This window comes from Hibiscus syriacus, unplaced genomic scaffold (genome assembly GCF_006381635.1).
Source record: "Hibiscus syriacus cultivar Baekdansim isolate YM2019G1 unplaced genomic scaffold, ASM638163v2 tig00112738_pilon, whole genome shotgun sequence".
Lineage (NCBI taxonomy): Eukaryota > Viridiplantae > Streptophyta > Magnoliopsida > Malvales > Malvaceae > Hibiscus > Hibiscus syriacus.
The window spans coordinates 1,215,053-1,238,247 of NW_024063392.1; the positions used below are offsets into that span (position 1 = coordinate 1,215,053).

Here is a 23,195-nt window from a genome sequence, read left to right on the forward strand (position 1 = left end):
ACGCATACTTGGAGGTTTCAAATTGGGACCTATAGTTTCACACATTTCTTTGAAGCTAGGGTGATTAGCCTCATCGAATACAATTTCAGCTTCATAAAAAATATCTTACAATTGCCCTACAAGAGTTCTCCCATAATTCTTTGTCGTAAGCTGCATGCACTCCTATCTTAGAAACTTTTCCACAAAAATTGCAGACCCAATTGTTATTGTTCGTCGGCTCTGACTTTCCATATTTTCTTTTCGGTTCCACAATGGTCGATAATCCAATTGAAGCTGATTCCGACTCCATTATTTAAGTTTTAATAACCTGAAATTCATATGAAGTTATGTTATGAACATAATTAACATGAAATTCATTTGAAGTTATGTAATGAAAATAATTAAACTTGAAGTATTGTAACACCCCCATACCGATACAAGTGATTCGATCCGATCTGAGGTGTCCCCATTAGGGCCATCAGAACGACCCACAATATAAATCCAAGGAAAATTAATTTTTTTTTATTAAACCTTTTAGAACTACAAAATAATTTATACATAAAATCAAAAGTTAAAAAATCATTCCAATTTTAAAATTGAATTCAAATAATATACAACCTCAAAACACGTTTCAAACATTGATATAAAAAAATAAATGTGACCTACATGCCCCCTAATCATACATGTATCGTACTCATAAGCAATGCTAGAGGAACTCCCATACTGATGTCGATATTATACAAGATCGATTCTTTAACCTGAAATGGTGAGTAACAGAGTGAGCTTTGAGAAAGCTCATTAATACAAAACTACCAAATGGTACTAAAGGAAAAGCAGATAAATGGAAGCATGTAATTTCCTTAATTATTCAGGCATATACAAGTCCTGATGTTAAGTTGAGATTTCACAAATTAATTCTTCAGGTAACAGTCAGGAAGCTTACAATTCAGAGGAAACATTCAAAGAGACACATTTAGAATATGGGGTTGAGGTTGAGAGTCTAATGTGTTAAAAACCATAAATAGTAGTTTATTTCAGTAAAATATATTTTTAAAATCGCAATAATACCTTCCAATCAAACACTCAATATGTAATTTCCCTGAACTGCATCCATAAGGACTTACCCTAGGCTCATTGGGCGTAGGAGCCAACCTAAGGGAACACCATGGGTTCATAAGGACTTACCCTAGCCGAAGCGTAGGAGCCACCTGAAGGGAGTGCCCTCAAGTCCATAAGGAGTTACCCTAACTATAAAGCAATGAGTCACCCTAAGAGAGTGTCTTAGGGTCTATAAGGTCTTACCACGATGCTCATTGGGCATAAGAGCTCACCCAAGATTCGCCTTAGGTCCATAAGAAATTATCAGCTTAATCAGAGTTAAACCACAAAACTTCATAATACATCCCATATAGTGCCCCATTATAAAACATGTTAACAATAATATTAGAATCAGGAGCCAAATGTATCTAGTATCAGATACCAGAGATCAAAAATCATATATCAGAATCTAGAGATCAAAAACCAGATATCAAAAACCATATTTTTATTTCAAATATTAGAGCATGCTTTTAAAATCAGAGAAAATATTTATATGCATGAGGCACACACTAAAGGAATCAAATATCTTTCCGGATGCGCTTGGTAGTTATCAATAATGGAAACATGAAATTCTATAAATTGATCAGATTTCAAAAATAAGATCCCTATTAAAAGAGTACGACTATTAACAGATCAAATCAGACATTTAGAAATTGATGCTTCGTGACCATTTAGGATTTCTGGTGTATCAAAAAGGTGTTCGGGAATCTTACATCAAAATTTTTATTTAAGATTCGAATATAACAAGAGTGTTTCCATTACTCAGGTCAATAGGGGAATTTTAGTCATTATATTTCCTGAAGAATTCTTAGTAATTTAACCCAATAAGAGTAAAATGATTATTTGCAAAATTCATGATTTATATCGAACTATTAGGATTTCAAGTTAAACATCGAACTACATATCCCATCACTGCGATACTTGCCAATCATTCAGACTGAGATACTTCACCATCATTTACTTTCTAATACCGACTGCTTCATATACTTGAATAGATCACCTTCATAGACCATTACTAAGTGTAACTCGAGGAGGCAGACATTATTTAAGCGGTATTTCTTCCAATTATTGCAATAATAACAAAGGTGACCAACACACTTAGGTTGCACTATAATACCCTTAGTGTTGTTACAACATTTAAAGCTTTGCTGGTACTTATAGAACTCGTCCACAAGCATTTCCCTTAATCCTGTGTGTGAGGGTATTTAGGTCATTTCAACAATCAATGATATTTCAGTCATTCTCTTTTGATTCATTTTTTCATATAATGTAATCATTTCGAACTGTTCGAACGTAAATGATACTTTCAGTGATTTAGCCTCCGGGCGTATGCTCAGGTATCATAAATTCTATGTATATTTTCCCAACTCAGAGATAAATTTTGATTATCATGGTTTCTCAAAACAGATCGGGTATTTAACAAGTGAAATGGCAGCTCTATCAGGTCAAGTTTGAATTTTTAGGGGTTTTCTAGTTATTACGGATCTTGAGGATATTCCAATCATTTCATCCAATTCATAAATATAAAGTACTCCTGATAGGTCAGTCTTCAGATATTCATTAAAGAGTCAAAAAATTATAATTCTTTGCCATCTCAGAGGTTAAAATCGATTATCGATATTTTTCTAAACAAAACAAGCATTTAACAGGTGCATCAATAGATTTATCAAATCAAATATGTCTTTCTAGAGTTCTTTTCACTTCCAGGTACAATCATTGTCTTTTTACATCATAGAGGTGTTTTCGTAATTTCTTATCCATGCATTTTTTGCATTTAACCTTTAGCAGAGATAATCAGAATTTACAGACCTTGAGGTTAATTGATTTACTGATTAATCGATGAGTCCAAATTTATTTCTTATGGGTCTTCTAATTTCCTATGCGAGTCATATGAGTCTTATTCAGTTTACTAACTCTACATTGTATCTAGTTCGAGTCCAATAATAATTAACTATACATAAAAGCCCAATAATATTGATTCATGCAACCAATACCAACGTGTTACTTAAAGCATTCGAGCCACATCGATCGACCAATTAAACTTCATTCGATCGATTTTGCACTTGAATTTGACGTCCCATAATATCTCATATACATGACAAAATGAATTGCATCAGAAACGAAACTTAAACGTGAAAATCAGATCGAATCGAAGGATAAAATGTTGAAAATAGCTTACCAATTTCGAATTTGGTGAAACGGACGGGAAAACAGACTCGAGACATAAAAAAACTAGGTGGTCTTGAAAAAGTCAATGCTCGGTCAACGGTCAGATCAATGGCTTGACTCAGGCGCGGCTTGGCTCGATTCATCACAAACCAGATCGGTTCGATTGGTTCGGGAGGTCTAGATTGGTCCAGACCGATTGTGGAAACTACCAAGGCGAAAAACAACCCTCGCGTGCAAGGGGTGGTGCGTGTGACATGTGCGGCGGGCAAAAACAATTGGGACAATGGCCAATTACTCCCCAAGCCTTCAATCATTGATTTAACACCATTACAAGCCAAACAACGAAATACACAAAGAAATTATAGGAAAAATGGCTGAAAGTTTACCCAACGGTGGACGAAGCAAATGAGACGGTGAGGTGACAACGATGGTCGAGTTTTGGTCGGAATCACTCGAGGAGTTCAATGGCGGTGGCGGTGTGACCAACGGAGCTAGGAATCGACGTGAAAGCGACAAAAAACAATGACGATGGCTAGGTTTTTAGACGAAGCTTCAAACGTCGATTCACGACGAATGACAGACCTTTACAACGATCAATCGGGTGGGTTTTGATCACGACGGCCAGGAGTACACACTGGTAGGTAACAATCATGACGATCGGACGAAGCTTGAACGGTGATGAGACGAGTAGCGACGGAGGGTATTATATTTGGGGATTTTATTTTAAAGTTTGTCTCAGGTTTAGATTGTGAAAAAATAATTTTGGGGTGTTGGATCTGATCCAACTCCAATATAAATTTTAAGTTTTATAAAATAATATTAAATAGTGCCCTTGCAATTTAAACTAATATTAAATAGTGCCCTAGCCTAAATAGCTAAGGCATGAGCACCTTTACCTCTAATGTCACAGGTTCTAATCACTACAGTCCCCCTATTTCAATTTTTTCCCCCGCAGACCAACGATGGTCAAATCCGAGGATGAGCTTTCTGGGATTTCAAAAACTGTCCTAATTTTTTTGAAAACTTACAAATTGATACTTGAAAAATAAGTTAATTAATTACTTATTAATCAAGCTTCAAGCTTCAAATTAGGGTGTGACAAGTATTTTTGAGTCATTTTTTATTATAATATTAGAGGTTATAACCATTAGTTTTTACTATTATTTACCATGATATTTCTAGAATCGAGATTTCAATACAAATGCGAAAATAGAAACTCGAGATTAAATGAACGAGCACAAAACAATAGAAATCATTATTTGCTAATTAAACATCAGTCTATTTAAACATCAATGAAACATTCTATTTAAAAATCAATGAAATAAAAATGAATTAGTAAATAATAATCTAAAACGTCATTTAGGATGCAAATGTAATTTAGAATCTAAAATAAATATCATTTAGGATACAAGAATCAGTAAACAAATGTCATTTAGGATACAAAGAATCAATAAACAAGTGAACAACAAATGCATTAGTTTTTCAGTGTTTTAAATGACTTCTGTTTACTGATGCATCAAGTCTCCCACGGAAGCTGCTCTCAACCTGGCGTTGGGGGCAGCCTACTATCTTACCTCCCCCTTACCCCATTACATATGAGAATAAGAGACAGCTAATTTTACTACCCTACCTCTCCCTTACCCCATTGCATATGAGAATAGGGTTTTGTTGTTGTTGTTGTTGATGCAAGTAGAATAATTTGCATTTTGTTCAGAAAGACAAAGTACAATATATTTCTCTGATTATTCAGGTTACATTGAGGTTTGAAACTTTCTCCAAAACTTATATCACAAATTTTCCATATCATTTTTAAGTACAAAATACAAATATCTTCTGAAGGATCCAGCAAAATAGCTATATATTTCTTATGCCAAATAAAAATCAAGGGCACCTAAAATCTCATATAAAGGGATTTGTTAAAGGTTTCCAATTAACCATTAAACTCTATTCAAAGCCCATACCTCAAGCATTCACAGCCTATTGGCATGATGCCATTTTGTTGCAATTGGCAGCATCACCAAAATGACCATCCTATTTTTCCATAGCGGTCAACACCAGGGCTAGAATTCTGAATCACTCAAAAGATTTCTCCCTATTGAAGGTCCATAATTTTAAGGGGGGGGGAATAAAACATAATTTATGATTCCTAAAGTGCACTTGACCATGATACATGTTAGATGCTCGTTTCAAGCATATTAAACTTTGAAGAATAAATTTTCCTAAAATTTAGCATTAATAAGAGCAAATCATTTCAATTCAGTACTAAAAAACAAGTGGGATTTCTTGGCTTCATCCACGAAATTCTGGTTGCAAAAAGAAAAAGGATCATAATCATAACTGTCGTAACCAGTTTTCGCCCGGGCACGAAATTTTTGCTTCGGCGGGAAAAATGATATGAATAAATGGTTTTAAAATGTTTTGAGAGTCGACATCGGCCTTTTGGGTCAGGTAGGTCGAATACCTTAAAATTATCTTTTAAAAGAGTTTTTAAGAAAACATCAGTTAAAAGATAAATTGATCTGCGTATAACCAAAAATTCATTCTTTTTAGAAATAAAAAGGGATTCGTGGTCGGTTACGTTTAGGGAAGGATTAGCACCCCTACAACACCCAAAATTGGTACTTTATTAATTATAAGTTGTCCCTATTATTAGAAATTTAAAAATTCAAAGATATATTTAATTTATAATTCTGTTATTTTCAAATTTATAATTTCACGATCTTCTCCTGTCACACTTCGAAGTTTAGACGACGGCGTTTGGTTTCATCTTCTCCGATCAGGTTTCCCTTTCACATTTCTACTTCCCCATAGCTTTCCTCAACATTCCGTCTTCAGATCAGATCAACTTTTACTTGAATCTCTGAAAGCTTTTTTTTAGCTTTTCTGTTTTAGCTTTCATAATCTGAAAGCTTCTTTTAGCTTTTATAATATTTAGCTTCTCAAACTATTTTAAAACTTTTTTTTGTCTTTAAATTAGCTTTAATTAAGTTAAATATCTTGATTTAGTTGAAATGTTGTTTTTAATGAAGTAGATCTACCAATAATTAAGCTGAATCAAATTTTTATTATTGCTTCTAGATTAAAATTTGCATGTTTATTAAAATTTTGTATTCTAGAGGCTGATTACCTTTTAATATTTGTATATAGATTTTGTTTTTTGGTGAGCAGTAATTTGAATAACAAAAGAAATTTACTTGTTCTGTTTCTGATTTGAGCTCTCAATTTGATTCTTTGGTGACACTAAGCCATTTATCTGGGTTTGCTTAGTTGTTCCATTTGGGTGATTAATTAAAAAATTTATCTCTTTTTACTACAATCTGTGTGATTTGTTTAGCGTTTTATTGGTGCATCTTCTGTCTTCTTTGGATTCTTTTTTCATAGTCCCTCATAGCTTCGGCTATAGATGATTACTTGAGGTCATGTCATTCTTTTAGACTCCATAGGGAATATAGGGGGAGGGCTCGACAGAGTGATATCAAGGAAACTAGACTTAGAGTTTGTTCTTTGAATGTAGGCACTTTAAATGCTAGGCTGCTAGAGCTGACCGACGTACTTAATAATAGGAAAATAGATTTGGCTTGTATTCAGGAGACTAGGTGGAAAGGGGCTCGCGCCAGAGAGTGCAATGGGTACAAGTTGTGATATTCAGGCGTAGATAGCGCTAGAAATGGGGTGGGTATCTTGGTATCATCTAGGCTCAAGGAAAATGTAGTTGAAGTTTGTAGATATCGGGATAGGATTATGATGATTAAGGTTATTATAGAAGCGGATGTGGTGAATGTCCTTTTAGTGTACGCGCCACACGTTGGCCTAGGGGAGGGGGAGAAATGTTGCTTCTGGGATCAATTAGATGATGTCCTTAGGAGCATTTCGGAGGACCAAAGAGTTTTCATAGGGGGAGACTTCAATGGCCATGTAGGTAGGGCAACCGACGGGTATGGCGGTGTTCATGGGGGTTTTGGGTTTGGTAGTAGGAACGAGGAGGGGCGTACGTTGCTTGAATTTACAACTGCACACGATATGGTGGTCATAAACTCCTTTTTTAACAAGAGAGATGTGAACTTGATTACGTTCCATAGCGGTGGACATTGTACCCAAATCGACTACATCCTGGTTCGAAATTGGGATCGATGGGCTTGCACTGACTGTAAGGTGTTCCCTGAAGAGGCATGTGCATCACAACACAGATTGTTAGTTTTGGTGTTCCGCGTACGTCACGGGCATAGCACTCATAGGAGGGCTATGCTTGGTAAACCTAGGATTATTTGGAAGAACCTACATGGAGCGACAGCTGATGACTTTAGGAGTAAGGTTTTGTCTAATACAGGTTTTGGAACTTCAAACTCAAAAAATACAGATATGTTATGGAAAAATATGGCAGATTTCATCAGAGAGGTAGGCAAAAACACCCTTGGGTTGTCAACAGGGAAGGTCAAGGAACATAAAGAATCGTGGTGGTGGAACGATGAAGTCCAAACTAAGGTGAAGACAAAGCAAACTTACTTCAAGGAGTTGTTACAATGCACTGACGACGAGAAAAGATCGAAAGCTAAACAAAGATACAAGGAGGCAAAGCGGGAAGCCAAGAAAACGGTGGCTAAAGCAAATGATAAGGCATACGAGGAAATGTACAAGAGATTAGACACTAAGGAAGGTCAAAACGGCATCTTCAAGCTTGCAAAATCCAGGGAGAATAGGAAAAAGGATCTAGGTAGCATTAGTTTCATAAAGGACAACAATGGTGTCCTCTTAGTGAAAGATCATGATATTAAGAGGTTCTGGGGTAGTTACTTCTTTGGCTTATTTAATGACGATGCCTCTCCCTGTAGAGATAGAACCGTTGATGGGTCAGCCGACCATCATACAACGCTCTTTGACTGCCCTACAAGTAAGATTGGGTTTGAAGAAGTCAAAATGGCTCTTAGAAAGATGGGAAGGGACAAAGCTGTCGGTCCAGATCAAATTCCTATCACTGTGTGGTTGGTACTAGGAGAAGAGGGAGTTAAGTGGTTGACCAACATCTTTAATATTATTCTAGAGACTGCCAAGATGCCAGAGGAGTGGAGAGAGAGTCTACGGTGATACCAATCTATAAGAATAAAGGAGATCCCCAACGTTGTGGCAACTACAGAGGTATTAAACTACTCAGCCATACCATGAAGCTATGGGAAAGGGTGTTAGAGGCTAGGTTGAGACATATTACTAGGGTTTCGGAAAAACCAATTTGGCTTTATGTCAGGCAGGTCCACCACGGAGGCGATTCATCTTCTTCGACGGCTTATGGAGAAATATAGGGAAAAAAATAGAGATCTTCACATGGCGTTCATTGACCTTGAGAAGGCGTATGATAGCGTTCCCCGCGATACTATCTGGAAGACATTGGAAACGAGACGGATCCCAACTGCTTATATCCGCGCGATTCGTGATATGTACTGTAGATCAACTACCTACGTCAAGACTACAGTTGGCGACACCGAGGCATTCCCGGTGGAAATCGGACTCCACCAAGGGTCGGCTCTTAGCCCTTACATCTTCGCTTTGATTATGGACGACATCTATTGTGCGACACCAGACGGTGTTCCATGGTGTATTCTTTTCGCTGACGACATCGTCTTAGTGGCTGAAACAAAAACTGAGCTGAATAGTAGACTGTCTACCTGGAAAACAGCTTTGGAAGAAAAAGGTCTAAGGATCAATATTGAAAAGACAGAGTATTTATGTTCAAACTTCAGTGGGAACCAAAACGATGAAGATGTAGATATATGCTTAGAAGGACACGTTCTTCCCTCAAAGGATTGTTTCAAGTACCTAGGGTCTATGATATGTAAAGATGGGGGTGTAGATGACGACGTTTCACACCGTATAAAGGCGGGATGGCTAAAGTGGAGGGCTGCTACTAGAGTTTTGTGTGACAAGAAGGTACCTCTAAAACTTAAGGGAAAATTTTATAGAATGGCAATAAGACCAGCGTTGCTGTATGGATCAGAATGTTGGGCTATCAAGAAGGATCACATAAGGAAGATGGAGGCCGCAGAAATGAGAATGCTTCGATGGGTATATGGTAGGACTCTGTAGGACATGACACCAAACTCTTCTATTAGGATGTCCTTGGGGGTGGTGCATGTATCCGAAAAATTGAGAGAGGAAAGACTACGGTGGTTTGGGCATGTCCAAAGACGACAACCATCGGATGCGGTTAGGAGGGTAGAGTCGATTACAGTCGACGGTACCAGAATGAGAGGTCGACCAAGGCGGAAATAGAAAGACTGCTTGAGATCTGATTTGAAGGATTTAGACCTTACTGAGGACATGACCTCTGATAGGAAATTATGGCGACTTAAGACCAGGGTAACCGAGTAGGGCGAGTCACATCCATTGGGTGTATCATCTTAGTCTTCTTTTAATGCCTTTGTAGTAATTCCATTAATTGTACTTTTTATACGTTTCTAGCATTGGAATTTATGAAGGCCTAGAACTAAGGTAGCGGAGTAGTGTTCCCTTAGTTTAGGTTCTAACCCATTTGACTTTATCCCTTCTCGAAGCCTGCTATCGTTGAATTCTGGGTATACTGCTCATCATGTTTCATCTTTATATTTTTGGTCGGGTCTTACGTTTCTGTCTATATGCAGATATTTTTATGCAGCGGTTTATTTGCAGGGATTACTTCACATTACAGACGTGCATATGAGGACTGCATATGAAGATTGTTCAACTACGTATTTTATTTATTTATTTATTTAAGTATGCATTACATTTTATCTTTATTATTAATTTTTTGACTGGCCGGAGGTCTTCCACGAAAGCTGCTCTCAACCTGGCGTTGGTGGACAGCCTACTACCCTACCTCCCCCTTACCCCATTGCATATGAGAATAGGGTTTTGTTGTTGTTGTTGTTTTCAAATTTATAATTTTACAAAAATATATTAATATATAAATATAAGAGATATTTACTTATTTAGAAATATCAAAAAATGGCTTCTAGGTGCTTTAAGACAGCTATTTTCTTTGATATTAAAAAATAAATAAATATCAATAAAACATTTTTCTAAAAACATTAAAATAAATTAATATATAATTTTAAAAAAATAGGATATTTATTTATTTAAGAATATAAGAAAATGACTTCTATGTGCTCTAAGACAGCTCATTTCTTAATATTAAAAAATTAAAAAACTATTAATAAAATATTTTTTTATAAAAATAATTAAAATATATAGATTAATATATATAATTTATATTTATTTTAGAAATATCAGAAAATGAACATCCAGTTGCTTTAAGACTGCCATTTCTTAATATTGAAAAATAAATATATATTAAAATATGATTAAAAGTTATTTATAAAATTAATTAAATATGATTAAAATAAAATAATAATAAATTAATAATTAAAGCAATAATTAAAATATAAAAAGTAATAAAATAACATTGCAAATAATGATTAAAATAAAAGGTATTAAAAATATAGTGTTAAAATGTAAAATATTAAAAATTCATAGTCAAAAATGAAAATTAATAATTAAAATGTAAAATTATAAAACTAGAGTCCTAATTCGAAATATTATAAAACTTGAGTGCTAACAGTGTGATTTAACCTATATTAATTATTAGGTATTGAAATATTAAATATTAAAATATGAGGGACTAATTATAATAATGGTTGTCCCTTTTTCCCATATGTATGGGGTAAGGGGGAGGTAAGATAGTAGACTACCCCCAACGCCAGGTTGAGAGCAACTTCCGTAAGAGACCTCCGAATTATGAAATGCCCTACGTGGGATTCGATCCCACGACCTCAAGGTTAAGAACCTTGTGGTCTGCCAACTGAGCTGGATGGTCATTTCAAGGGACTAATTATAATATTTACCCTAAATTATTAATCAGGATTAGAATGTAAAATATTAAAACTTAAAACTATAATTCTAAGTAATAATGTAATATGGACATTAATAATAATTCTAAATATATATGTAAACATATCTAATCAGTGACGAGAATATAAATAAAATAAAATTAAAATACCAAATTAAAAGACATATAAGTTGGTTTTAGTGGCTAAAATGGAAGTTTATAAACTTCTGGTGATTATGCGTATGGTTTAACCATACATGAATTTACACAAATACCCCTCCCCCAAAACGACGTCGTATGGGGGATGGTATTTAAACCCAAAATCGGCCCTTAAGGGCCATTCTTTCTTCATTTCTCATTTCCTTTCTCTTTAACAGAGAGAAATAAAAATTTCTCTCTGTCTTCTCTCTAAAACATCCGGTCGACCATCTACCGGTGGTTAAGTTCCGGCGTCGATCGCCACCTCCGGCCATCACCCATGGTGGCCGAAAAATTACAAATACACCTAAAACGAAGCCCTCAATCTCCCAAGGCCAAATCCGACTTTATTTTTTCCTAAAACGCTCCATATTGGAGTAGATCTATAATAATACCTTCAGTATTTCGAAGGTTTTAGCGGTGTGTAGCATCTCCGATCACCGCGTAGTTTCCTCGGTAAGCTCCTTTCTTCTTATCTTTTATTTGCTAATGTGGGTTGTTGTTGGGTTGGCTGTTTGTCTTCCTCTTGTTCTCTGTTTAGGCTGTCTTCTCCCAGGTTTTCTACTTTTTGTCTCCTCTCTTTTTATTTTGCAGGTGTGGTGCCTTTTATATCCACCACCGAGGCTTTCGTTGGACCGGTCCCTTAGGAAGCTTTCGGTGAGTCACCATAACTTTGGTGCTGACTCACCATAGGCAACAACGTGGACGGTTAGAGTCGTGACAGCAGAGCTTCTAGAGGCTTCGGCGGCGAGGTTGCGTGGCACTGGAGTGTCGGCAGCTGGACGTTGGACCACCTGGTAGAGGCGGCGGCTGGCTTTCTGGAAGCATCAGAGGCGACTGGAGTGCTAGGGTTTAGAAACCCTAGTTGTAACCCCAAATGTTTAAGGTTTCATTTTAGTCTGGGCCAGTAGTAAACGGGCCTTGTAAATGGGTTTAGGGTTTTATAATATTTAATTTAATAATATTAATAATATATATAATAATAATAATAATAATAATAATAATTTTAAAAATAATAATTTAAATAATTTAAGTAAAATGAAAAATTAGTGTTTACAGCTGCCCCTCTTTGCTCATTCTTGTGTTAACAAGAATAGAGCAAAAACGAAAAAAACAATAATTTTTCATTGTTCTTCTTTTGAGTAAGACTGAAATGTTGAAAACATCATTCCAGAGGTCCTAAAAAACATCATGCACTGAAGGGCTTACAGATGACCCTAAGGTTTGAAAACATCAAAAAGCTCCCGAAGGCTTTTTGGAAACATCATGCACTGTAGGACTTACAGATGACCCTAAGGTTTTAAAAACATCAAAAAGCTCCCGAAGGCTTTTTGGAAACATCGTGCACTGTAGGACTTACAGAAGACCCTAAGGCTTTGAAAACATCAAAAAGCTCCCGAAGGCTTTTTGGAAACATCTTGCACTATAGGACTTACAGATGACCCTAAGGCTTTGAAAACATCAAAAAGCTCCCGAAGGCTTTCTGGAAACATCATGCACTGCAGGACTTACAGATGAACCTAAGGCTTTGAAAACATCAAAAAGCTCCCGAAGGCTTTTTGGAAACATCAGGCACTGTAGGACTTACAGATGACCCTAAGGCTTTGAAAACATCAAAAAGCTCCCGAAGGCTTTTTGGAAACATCATGCACTGCAGGACTTACAGATGACCCTAAGGCTTTGAAAACATCAAAAAGCTCCCGAAGGCTTTTTGGAAACATCATGCACTGTAGGACTTACAGATGACCCTAAGGCTTTAAAAACATCAAAAAGCTCCCGAAGGCTTTTTGGAAACATCATGCACTGTAGGACTTACAGATGTGGGAAATAGTTTACTAAGTAAGAAACTAAGGAAATCGTTTTCTTACTTTTCAACAATTTCAATTTTTGAAAAGATTGAATGAAAAACTATGGAAATCGTTTTCTCATTATTTTTCGAAATAACATGTTGATTGGGTAACATGCCCCAATCTCAAGATAATGCTCATTTTTGTGGATTACGTCCATCTATTCTTCAGATGTTTGCGTGATTCATGTATTTGCGGTTTTGAATACCTTCTTCTTGTAAGGTATTTTTTCCATGAATCTTCTTGTTCTTCTGAATATCTGTAAAACTTCATGTTTGAATGCACTCAGATGTATCAATGTAATGCATTGTCTATTGTGTAAATGATATTCTTATGAATGCATGAATGTTGATGCAATCTTCATTTGACTTCAAAGTGGTTAACTTGGTCTTCCTTCACTTCATCATTTATTGCCAGGGTTACCTCTAGATATCAGTGTAGAAACTTATGCTATCAAGCTTGCATTTCTGCAGAATCATCTGATCAATCTGTATCTTTGTGTCTTCTTTGCTTCATTTAAGTCTCAGAAGAAATGTTTCATTTGTGGAACTCTTGTCGTAGTCAAAATTATGACCCTGATGCCCCATTTTGTCTTGGATAAAACCAACTTTATTTGCTTGGACTTGTGTATAAATCCCATAAAGCTTTCATCTTTGAAAAGAGAATCTATCATCTTTAAAAAGAGAATCTATCATCTTTGAAGAGTGTAGATGTAGATATGTCTGACTCAGCGGGAATTAATTAGGGGAGTAGAGTCTGTTCTGATTTGACTCTTGAAACACATCATAAGGAGAATTTATCTCAATTCCTTTCATGTCCCCACATTTAAATGGTTCTCGAACAAGGCAACTTGGACCATATCATGTCGGGATGCTTAACAACAACCTGTCGTTCAACCTTAGTTGGCTCCACTAGTTTCTTGTTGTTAAAATTTCAGCTCTCCTTCTGCGGAAAGAAATCTTCATCATATCTCAACTTATAATCTTGAAGTTGAAGAAGACAAACTTCATCTTGGATCAAAAATGGAAACCATATGATCACAACATTGGTTCAGCATCAGAATAACTGGTTCGTAAAACATTTGACAACACATGCATCATCTCATGTGGTTTCTGCTCAAATGTAAAACACTTGACAACACATTTATCTTTTTCTTTGGTTTCTGCTCAGATGTTCGTAAAGCATTTGAAAACACATTCATCCTTTTCTTTGGCTTCTGCTCAGATGTTCGTAAAGCATTTAACAACACATTCATCCTTTTCTGTGGCTTCTGCTCATATTTCTCAATCATTGAAGCTCTTTGCCTAGTGTTCAAAGTTTTTGTATGATGTCACAAGATCTCTTGAGAACAAAACTCAATGGGAATACAAGTGAAATACTGGTATGACCAAAAAAGTTGGTCAAATTCACAAAATGTGCTGGTGTCGAATTGAATAGGAGACACTAATTGCTCTTGATATCATCTCGGGCAAGAGCAAGTGTGATACTGATCACGTTTTCTTCTGTAATGAGCATTGTAGAAAGTAGAAACACTTCAGCTATAGGATCCATGTATAGAAAGATACCCGTGGAATTCTTGCTGCTGGAATGAAACGTACATGATAAACCCAAAATAGATAAAAATTCAGTTCATCCTGGCGGGCAATGATAACCCCAGTAACAACGGGAATAATAGTAATGTAAGTGAGTCGAGTCTCCCTTTCCAATGTCATCGATTAAGTGAAAACTATTGTGAAACACATCTTCGTAATCCCAACAGTATGGTTGTAACTAACTGCCATGAATCTCAAAGAAATATTTCCAATCATCACCGACACACAGAATACAAAATTCAAAGCTGAGATCTTGAGGAACCCTTGATCGAGTAGTCTGCCTGGGGACCATCTTTATCCATGATGTAGTTTAACAAAGAACACACTGTCATGTGACACATGGTTTAAGAAGATTGGGTATTTGAAACCATACTTGCTGAGTATATATTTGTTCAACAAGATTCTAATACAACTGCCTGATGAACGAAGCAATTATGTATAGTCAGCTCGACTGTCACTGTTTCATTATTTTCATTCTTCATATCTTTCTGTCTCATTGGAAATATTTTCTCAAATCAATGATCTTTAACACATGATGATATGGGTCTTCAGCATGTCCCAGCATTGCTGATACGAACGTTCAAAAATGCATCAACAGTCCTAATCTGATTGAAATGGGCTTTCAGCATGCCCCGATATTTGCTTCTTGTTAATCTGAGCCTTCAAAATGCCCCACATGGATCTGTCTGAAGGAACCTTTAAAATGCCCCAATATTTGCTGATACAGATGTTAAAAGTGTGCTCAACATTACTTCTTGTTGAGATGAGCCTTCAAGAATGCCCAAATATTCATATTACTGTGAGCCTTCAAAATGCCCCAATATTCTATTTCTGGTTGAAATAAGCCCTCAAGATGTCCCTCTAGATCTGTCTGAATTGGGCTTTCGAGATGCCTCAATTTTCTATTTCTGGTTTACTCTCGACGTCTGTTTGACTTGAATATCATGATCCCTACAAGGTTCAATTTTGATAATGCATTGTGGTGGATACTTGTGGCTTTATTCGTGCTCCAAATTTGTTTATCTTGAATACTCTCATTCTGGTGTCACTAAACAGTAGTGTTGTCAGGTAACTGGAAAAATTCTCTTCATGTTGTCACAAATTTAAGAAGTACTCAATTATTCTGACAAAATCGTATGAGATATGTGTCTTCTGAATGAGGTGACCATTTTCTGTATCTGGAGGGATTTAGTCAGACAGAGCAATATAAATAGCTTGGTAATCTGTTCCAGGCTGACACAGTGGCTTATGATCTTTCAGTGAAGGCCATCTCTGAAATATACTTTTCTGTGGGAGAGAAACCAATTTATACGAACAGTAATCTGATGCAATAGCAAGACTACATATACAGTGGTACAAACTCATCAAAAATCCACACCCATGCAACATGTTGATTCTAATAACAACTCATCTGATTATGAAGCGATCTTTCAGGATGATTTCACAGATATTGATAGTTCTTTTTGATACCGAGGAAATCCTGAATTCTGATTTTGATGAGGAGAATAAACTGTTATACTTGAAAAAAATATGATATTCAGAGGTTGAGGCTTCAATAACATGGAGAGATGTGGTCCGAATTCATCAATTACAGAGTTGACAGATTTTATATGTGCTGCTCAAATGGCGAAGGCTGCTGACGTACTTCTTCCAGTAAAAGATAGGAAGCAATTATACAATGACCCCAATTACAAGCAAAGACGAAACTCTGGCTATGATTTTTGGGAAAGGAATAAGCAGAAGAAGCTTGAAAAGAAGCTTTTTAATGAAGACGATCATGTAGTTCATCTTTCATTCCCAATGATTGGTTCTGGGGTTCCTACCGAACCAGATCAGATAACTCAAAGAACGCTCCCAGAAAATGCTATTAGGCCTCCTTATTTCTATTATGAGAACATGTCACTTGCTCCAATTGGTACTTGGACCAAAATGTCACAGTACTGATGTAGAGCCAGAATTTGTAGATTCGAAGTATTTTCATGCTGCTGCACGGAAAATGGACTATATTCATAATCTGCCAATTGAGAACAAATTTCCTCTTATTCTACTTCCTCCACGCGCCATACATGATGTTTTTCCATTGAAAAAAACTGGTAGCCTTCCTAGTCTTTAAGAACAAAGTTGAACTGTTTACAAACATGTACAGGAAGTGCCAAATTGACAGAAAGGATCCGTAAGGCTCTTGAAGCTTATGACGATGAGTCACCTTCGAGTGTCCAAAAGTATGTTCTTGATGAGTGCCGAAAATAGAATCCGGTATAAGTTGGAAGGCATAAAGTTGTTCCGCTTAAATCTGACGAGGTAGAAGTGCTTCTAGGTTTCCCTAAAAACCATACACGAGGATTAGAATCTGCTAGAGATATGTTCCCCTGTAGTATCAATGTCCTGTCTCTTTTCTCTGGGATCAATGAGGCAGAGGTTGCCTTTTAATATCTTGGCATACCTTTGAAAACAGATGCGCAAGAACTAAGTAGTGATCAGTTGTAGCAATTGATGAGTAAATTTGGCGGATTCGACCTTGTTGTCGATGGCATCCAGCGTAACAACCTTATTGGAACAAATAAACATCATCAGGATGAACTAGAAGATTTTTGTTGGTGCATTTTCATGCAATGGTCACTACAGCGACTGTCCCTTCTGTTGCTCCAAGATACCATTGCCATATTCTACTTTTCCCGAATCATGGAAAGGTTTAGTAGACGGTAAGACTGGTTATCTCAACTTTTGGAATCCTGTAACCAATGTTCACCCATATGAAAGGCTTATAAGTGTAGAATCTGTTTCAAATCCTATTCTGTGCCATATGTTCTCAATTTTAAGTTCTGCAATCTTCTGAAAGACATAATGGATATAATCTTGTCAAGGAAATTGATCAGCATGGAAGTGGCAGCAATGATGTATCAAGACTTGAGCTAGCATCACAGTATAACCAGAGTGCAGGTAGTGACTTGTTCATTCCCATAATACATCTTACTGGGACTTATATCTCTGTGATGTAATCTGCCCGAAACATGGATTGATGGCTGGGGAAAATAATTTGTCTGGTGATGCTTATCGCCCTCAGCATGAAATAAGCGATAATCTTTCCTGATGGATTGCTAATGATGTCACCGGAGAGCGCTATAAGTTCAATTCTCCAGACTTTCTGGCTTCTTGGACCACTTGCTTTCAAGAAAGTGAAATGCTTCATCATTCTGGTCTCGTTCATTCTTTTTCTTCAACAGAGGTAGAATAAGCAATAATTGCTTCAAGGACCTTCCTCATTTGATACTGTCCTATTTGAAAATGTTTTTTCACTTTTCTTTATTGAAGAATGAAAGAATTTTGCAAAGTAATTCCCTTCTCAGGTTCACAATATAATCAAATCATAAACAATAAATTTAATGAATATCAAATAAATCAACTACACTTTTAAATCATTCAAAAATCATAGTCCTATGGCAAGTGTCAAAATTATTGACTGATTTGAGGTGTAGGTTGATTTTGGTAAAGTAGGTTCTTTCAAGTTGGTTCAGTATGTCGCTTCGGCCTTCCACTAACTTGAAGAAATGGTTGTTATGCTCATCTTGTAGAGATACTTCTCGTTGTTATGCTCATCTGGTAGAGATACTTCATGTGTCTGACTCTCAGGAACATCTTTGGGATGTGTGGTGCTTCATTAAGAGGTTAAGATCGTCTCTTATGTCGTTTGTTGCACCATTCAATATTCGAGCCGCCTTTTTAGATTTTCAACTCGAATCCTCCTTTGGTTTCAAGATGTTATTTAAAAATTTACATCTTGAACCCCCCCTTTATCATTTTTCATATCATGCATTAAGGATTTTAAAAACTAATTTTTACAAATAAAAATCAATCTTGAGAGGCGGAATGAATTCTGAAGATATTCTCTTTAGATGCCTTCAATCTTGCTTTGCTTGACTTGGATCTGCCTTACTGGGGATTTTTCCATCATCTGGATCCATCTAGATTGCCAAATTTTGGGTTTATTTCCATTTTCTCATATCTTCATCATTTCTTGCTCTTCTTGTTGAATATGAATATCTGAATTAATTGTACTTGATCCATCTTGTAACTTGAGGCTCCTTGGAGTCACCCATCTTGATTCAATTTCTCCTCTTTTTGTTTTTCCCTTTTTTTCCTTTTTCTTTTTTTCTTTCTTTTTTTTTGCTGGATGAGTATAAGACTTCAATTGCTTTGAACACCTCCTTTTCCTTTTTGTCCTTTCTTCTTCTTCAAGTATAATATTTATTGACAGAATCTGAGTTTATTTGGTTTCTCAGAACTTTCCCATCCGTTTTTGCCAAGATCAACGCTTCTCGGGAAAAGGTCTTTTTTACAACATAGGTCCCTTCTCAATTAGACATTCATTTCCTACAGAAATCTTTATGTATAGGCAATATTAGATCGCAGTCTTAGAACTCTCTCGGATGTACTTTCTGTTCGTGAACTTTCATCATCCATTTCTGATACATCTGCCCATGGCAAATAGCTTTCAATTGGTTCTCATCAATTAAGGTTTAATTGATCAAATCGAAATTGGATACATTCAGTCTTCTCCAATTTTTCCTCCTTTAGGATACAAAATAATGGGATCTCAACTTCAATTGGTAATACTGCTTCCCTCCCATAGACTAAACAATAAGGTGTTGCCCCAGTAAATGTTCGCACAGTAATTCAATATGCATATAAGGCAAAAGGTATCTTCTCGTGCCAATCTTTGTAAACTTCAGTGGTCTTTGTAATGATCCTCTTAAGGTTCTTATTTGCTCCTGCAAATGCCCCATTCATCTTTGGGCGATATGTTATTGAATTTGCATGCTTGATCTGTGTGTGAAGTTCAATCATCTCATACATAGAAGTCCTTGTAAAAAGAGGTATCTCCAGGGGGATGAATATTTAAGATTAACTTTATTTACATGAAAAAAATGTAATTAATGCATGATATATTTATTTCAATCAATCACTTTTTCCTTCTTCTTTGAGTATGCCCCAATCACTCGAAATCATCTTCAATAAGTTGATTCATGATGCCTCATATCGTCTCTTTTTGCAGGAAGATTCCCGGATAATTGAAAGTTTGATTCTTTTGAGGTCTTTTGGTTTATGATGGTTTTTTATTTGAAAGTATAAATGTGTGACTTTTAAAGTCATGTATATGGTGGAAGGTAACATAATGAATCGATCAACTCTACCCGAAAAGGTAAACATCTGGAGTAGGTGTCTCAAAAACAGGTAGAAACACTTCTTCAGAGTCTTTGTAGTGTCAGGATTTGGTTTTGGTAAGGGTTGAGTAATTGGCATTGGATATGGAAGATAAAATTTTACCACTTGCCAAAGATCTATAACTCTTGAAAAATTAAAAGAATATTTAATCTACTTGATACTCAATAATCTCAAGGTTAAAACTTGATTCCTGGCTCATAACCATAAAAGTAACACACATTTATTTATTGCACGAAAGGTGTATAAAGGAACAAAAAACAAGTTCAAACAAGATGCTGAAAACAGAAAGAACTACAGTGGTAGATAACACTTCCATTTATTTATCTTATCATGCCTCATTACTCCGATAAGGTTAAGTGTGCAATTATACCATAGTTCTTGTCCTCATTTGACCCCCATTTCTTGATCATCTTTTGTGTCAAATTCTTTGGATAAACCCTCAAATGCACAAATCTTTGCTTCTTCCTGATCAGTCTCTATCATCATCTTCTTCTTCCCCGAGTGGAAATTGGGCTCAATTTTATATTCAGAACAACTTCCTTTGGTGATGAAAGTTTTGTACTGATTCTGAATGCATCTTGCAGTTGTGATTGGAGTAGTATTCACTAGACTCTTTATATTGCCCATTGCTTCACTTGTCCTTAGAACATCTGATACAAATGTTTAAGGTTTCTTCAGAGTTACATTTTTCCCATTCATTCTTAAACTGGTGGGCCAATCTCGAATTACCTCTCTTTTTATTTCTTTCTCATTCTTTAGTATCAGAGAAGTATCAGGAGTTGAATCTGTCATACATACTTCATATTCCTTAATTTTGCCTTTTTTATTTTCAATATCTTTTGCTGTATGATCTTCATTTGCCTTGACTGTGTTAACTTTATTTTGGGGTTTGAATCCCGGTTGTTTGATCAAAATGGATTGACTATTAACATCCACTCTTATGATTTTATGAACCAAAAGGTCTTGAACTTGTCTTTTTAAGTTACCGTAATTCTCGATGGAGTGTCCTCGGATTCTAGCATGATATTCACAAAAGACTTTCTCATTATACCATCTCGGGTAAGTAGGCAACAAAGGCTTAGCCTGACATGGGCTAATAAGATGGGCTTTGAGTAACTCAGGATATAACTTGCTACATAAAACTGAAGGAAACTTGGGTAGAATTTCCCCTGACATCACTATCACATTACAATTATTTTCTTTGCTTTCTTGAATACCTTGTGACTTACAATCTAGATGTTTGCTTTGTTTAGCTTTCTTCAATGGTACTGAAATTTCTTCTATGCTTCTCTTCAACTTGATCTTTGTCTCATCTTCTGGGGTCATACCAGATTTTTGGAGATTTATCGAATTTCCATATTCCCTGGCAAAGTTCTGGTCATTTGTTTCCATTGTATCATCTACATTATTCATAATCCCATTCAAATCTTTCACAACAGGATCCTTTAAGGGTTTTTCTCTATGGATTACAATATTCACCAGGTCCATCAATTTGGTCAGTTGTTCTTTTGAATCCTCCTGGAACTTTTTTACTTGATCAGTCATCTTTTGTTGAGTCTTGATAAGTTGCTCTTGTAGTTTCTCAATTCTACCAACCCTTGTTAAAATCTCATTCATGGTTCTTATCCTTGTTTAGGAAGACCAAGTTAGCTCCACTTTGATTTCAGAAATTCTATCATGGAATCTTCCACGAATTACTCTAATGTTTTCATGTTTAAATGTATGTAAAATAGTTTAAAACCAAATGTAATTATGTAAAAATGAAAAATGTAAATACAAACGTAAAAAAATACAAATGTAAATGCAAATGTAAATATGTGAATGTAACAATAAAAATGCAAATTGTATAGTACAAAAGCAAATATAAAAGTATAAATGCACAATGAAAAATGCAAAGATGCAAAATGAAAATGCATGTATGAAAAGGTGTTTACTCAAGAGTGATCATCTTAGAACAGATTTCATTGAACACAAAAGTTTCGGTACATCAAACAAAACTTTACATATAAGGATATCTTTCACTCCTAACTTCTCCAAAGCCCAGTTAGTTTCCATTCATGCTCAAAAGTTGAGTCTTCAGTCTGCTTCATCTCCTTGTAAAATCAGCTAAATCTATCACTTAAGAACCATATTATTTGTCTGGACTGCAACTTCTTCCATGACATTCTCTTTCATCTTCTGTGTCATTTCTCGGAGTTGCTCATTTTCCCTTGTAAGAGAACCTTTATGTCCAAGAAGTTCTTGAACAAGATCTTCATATATGTTGCAGTTCTTTTTCAGCTTGGTGACCCCTGTGATCCACTCTTCTGGGGTGTTTCCTATGCCAGCATTTCGAAAGACTTAACTGATTTTCTGAAAATCTTCATGTATGGTTTTCATTTCTATGCTCAATTTCTTGTTTTGGTCATTCAAGTCCTTCAAATAACATGCTTGAGCTTCATAAAAACCTCCACTACTCTGAATGCCCTGACTGATGTTCTTACCATAGACTGCTTTTGGTATCAATCTGGTAAGATCTTTGTGTAATACTTTTGGTATTAATATAAACGGTTCTCTATGTACAAAACTTCCCTCGATCCTCGTAGTTTCTTCAGGATATCTTTCCTTGGTTGCATCATATTTTGTTTGATCATAAAACTTTTTGTCTATTTACGATTTCTTTCCAATATGATGAACAGTCTTTCCAGTAAACACCTTTTGGTTATGTCATGATCATGCAATGCAAACAAAAGAAATCAATATGAACAGATTAGAGCAATGTAACATGCATGAAAAAATAAGAAAAAATAGAATAGTTAGTACCAACTAATGGAAAAAAAATCTATCTATCAAGGTATAAATCTTAACCTCATGCTTTCTAGTTCCATGCTTTGTTTGGAAAATTTAACATAACCGCATGATTTCTAGTTCGCATGTATTTATTCAAGAAAAAGAAAAGGAAATAAAATAAATTAAAAGCTAGAGCTTATTTCTCCTTTGTGTATACCTACTAACAAAATTTCGGCATGATTTCAGATCGGGAGAGTTTCTAGGGTTTATTATATGCAGGTTTTCAGTTCTAGGAGTAAAGGTACTCGAACTGTCCTTGTTGATACCCCCTTGGGCTGTCAACCCTCAATCCTAGTCCATTACAGACTTAAGCGGATCGAGTTCAATTCAAGGGGACATATTTCTCTATGCCTGACACAGAGAATAAATTCTCACGAAGACATAGAGCATATGAACCCCGAAAGTTTC

General features: G+C 35.9%; 1 long non-coding RNA gene across 1 annotated transcript; it reads right to left on the reverse strand.

Moving 5' to 3' along the window:
* Positions 1-650: 650 nt before the first annotated feature.
* LOC120183013 lies at positions 651-4,007 on the reverse strand. The gene is made up of 3 exons (XR_005521903.1): positions 3,633-4,007; positions 3,257-3,550; positions 651-737 (listed from the first exon to the last, which is right to left on the reverse strand). It is a non-coding gene; the product is annotated as an uncharacterized LOC120183013 (long non-coding RNA).
* Between the last annotated feature and the right edge of the window lie 19,188 nt (positions 4,008-23,195).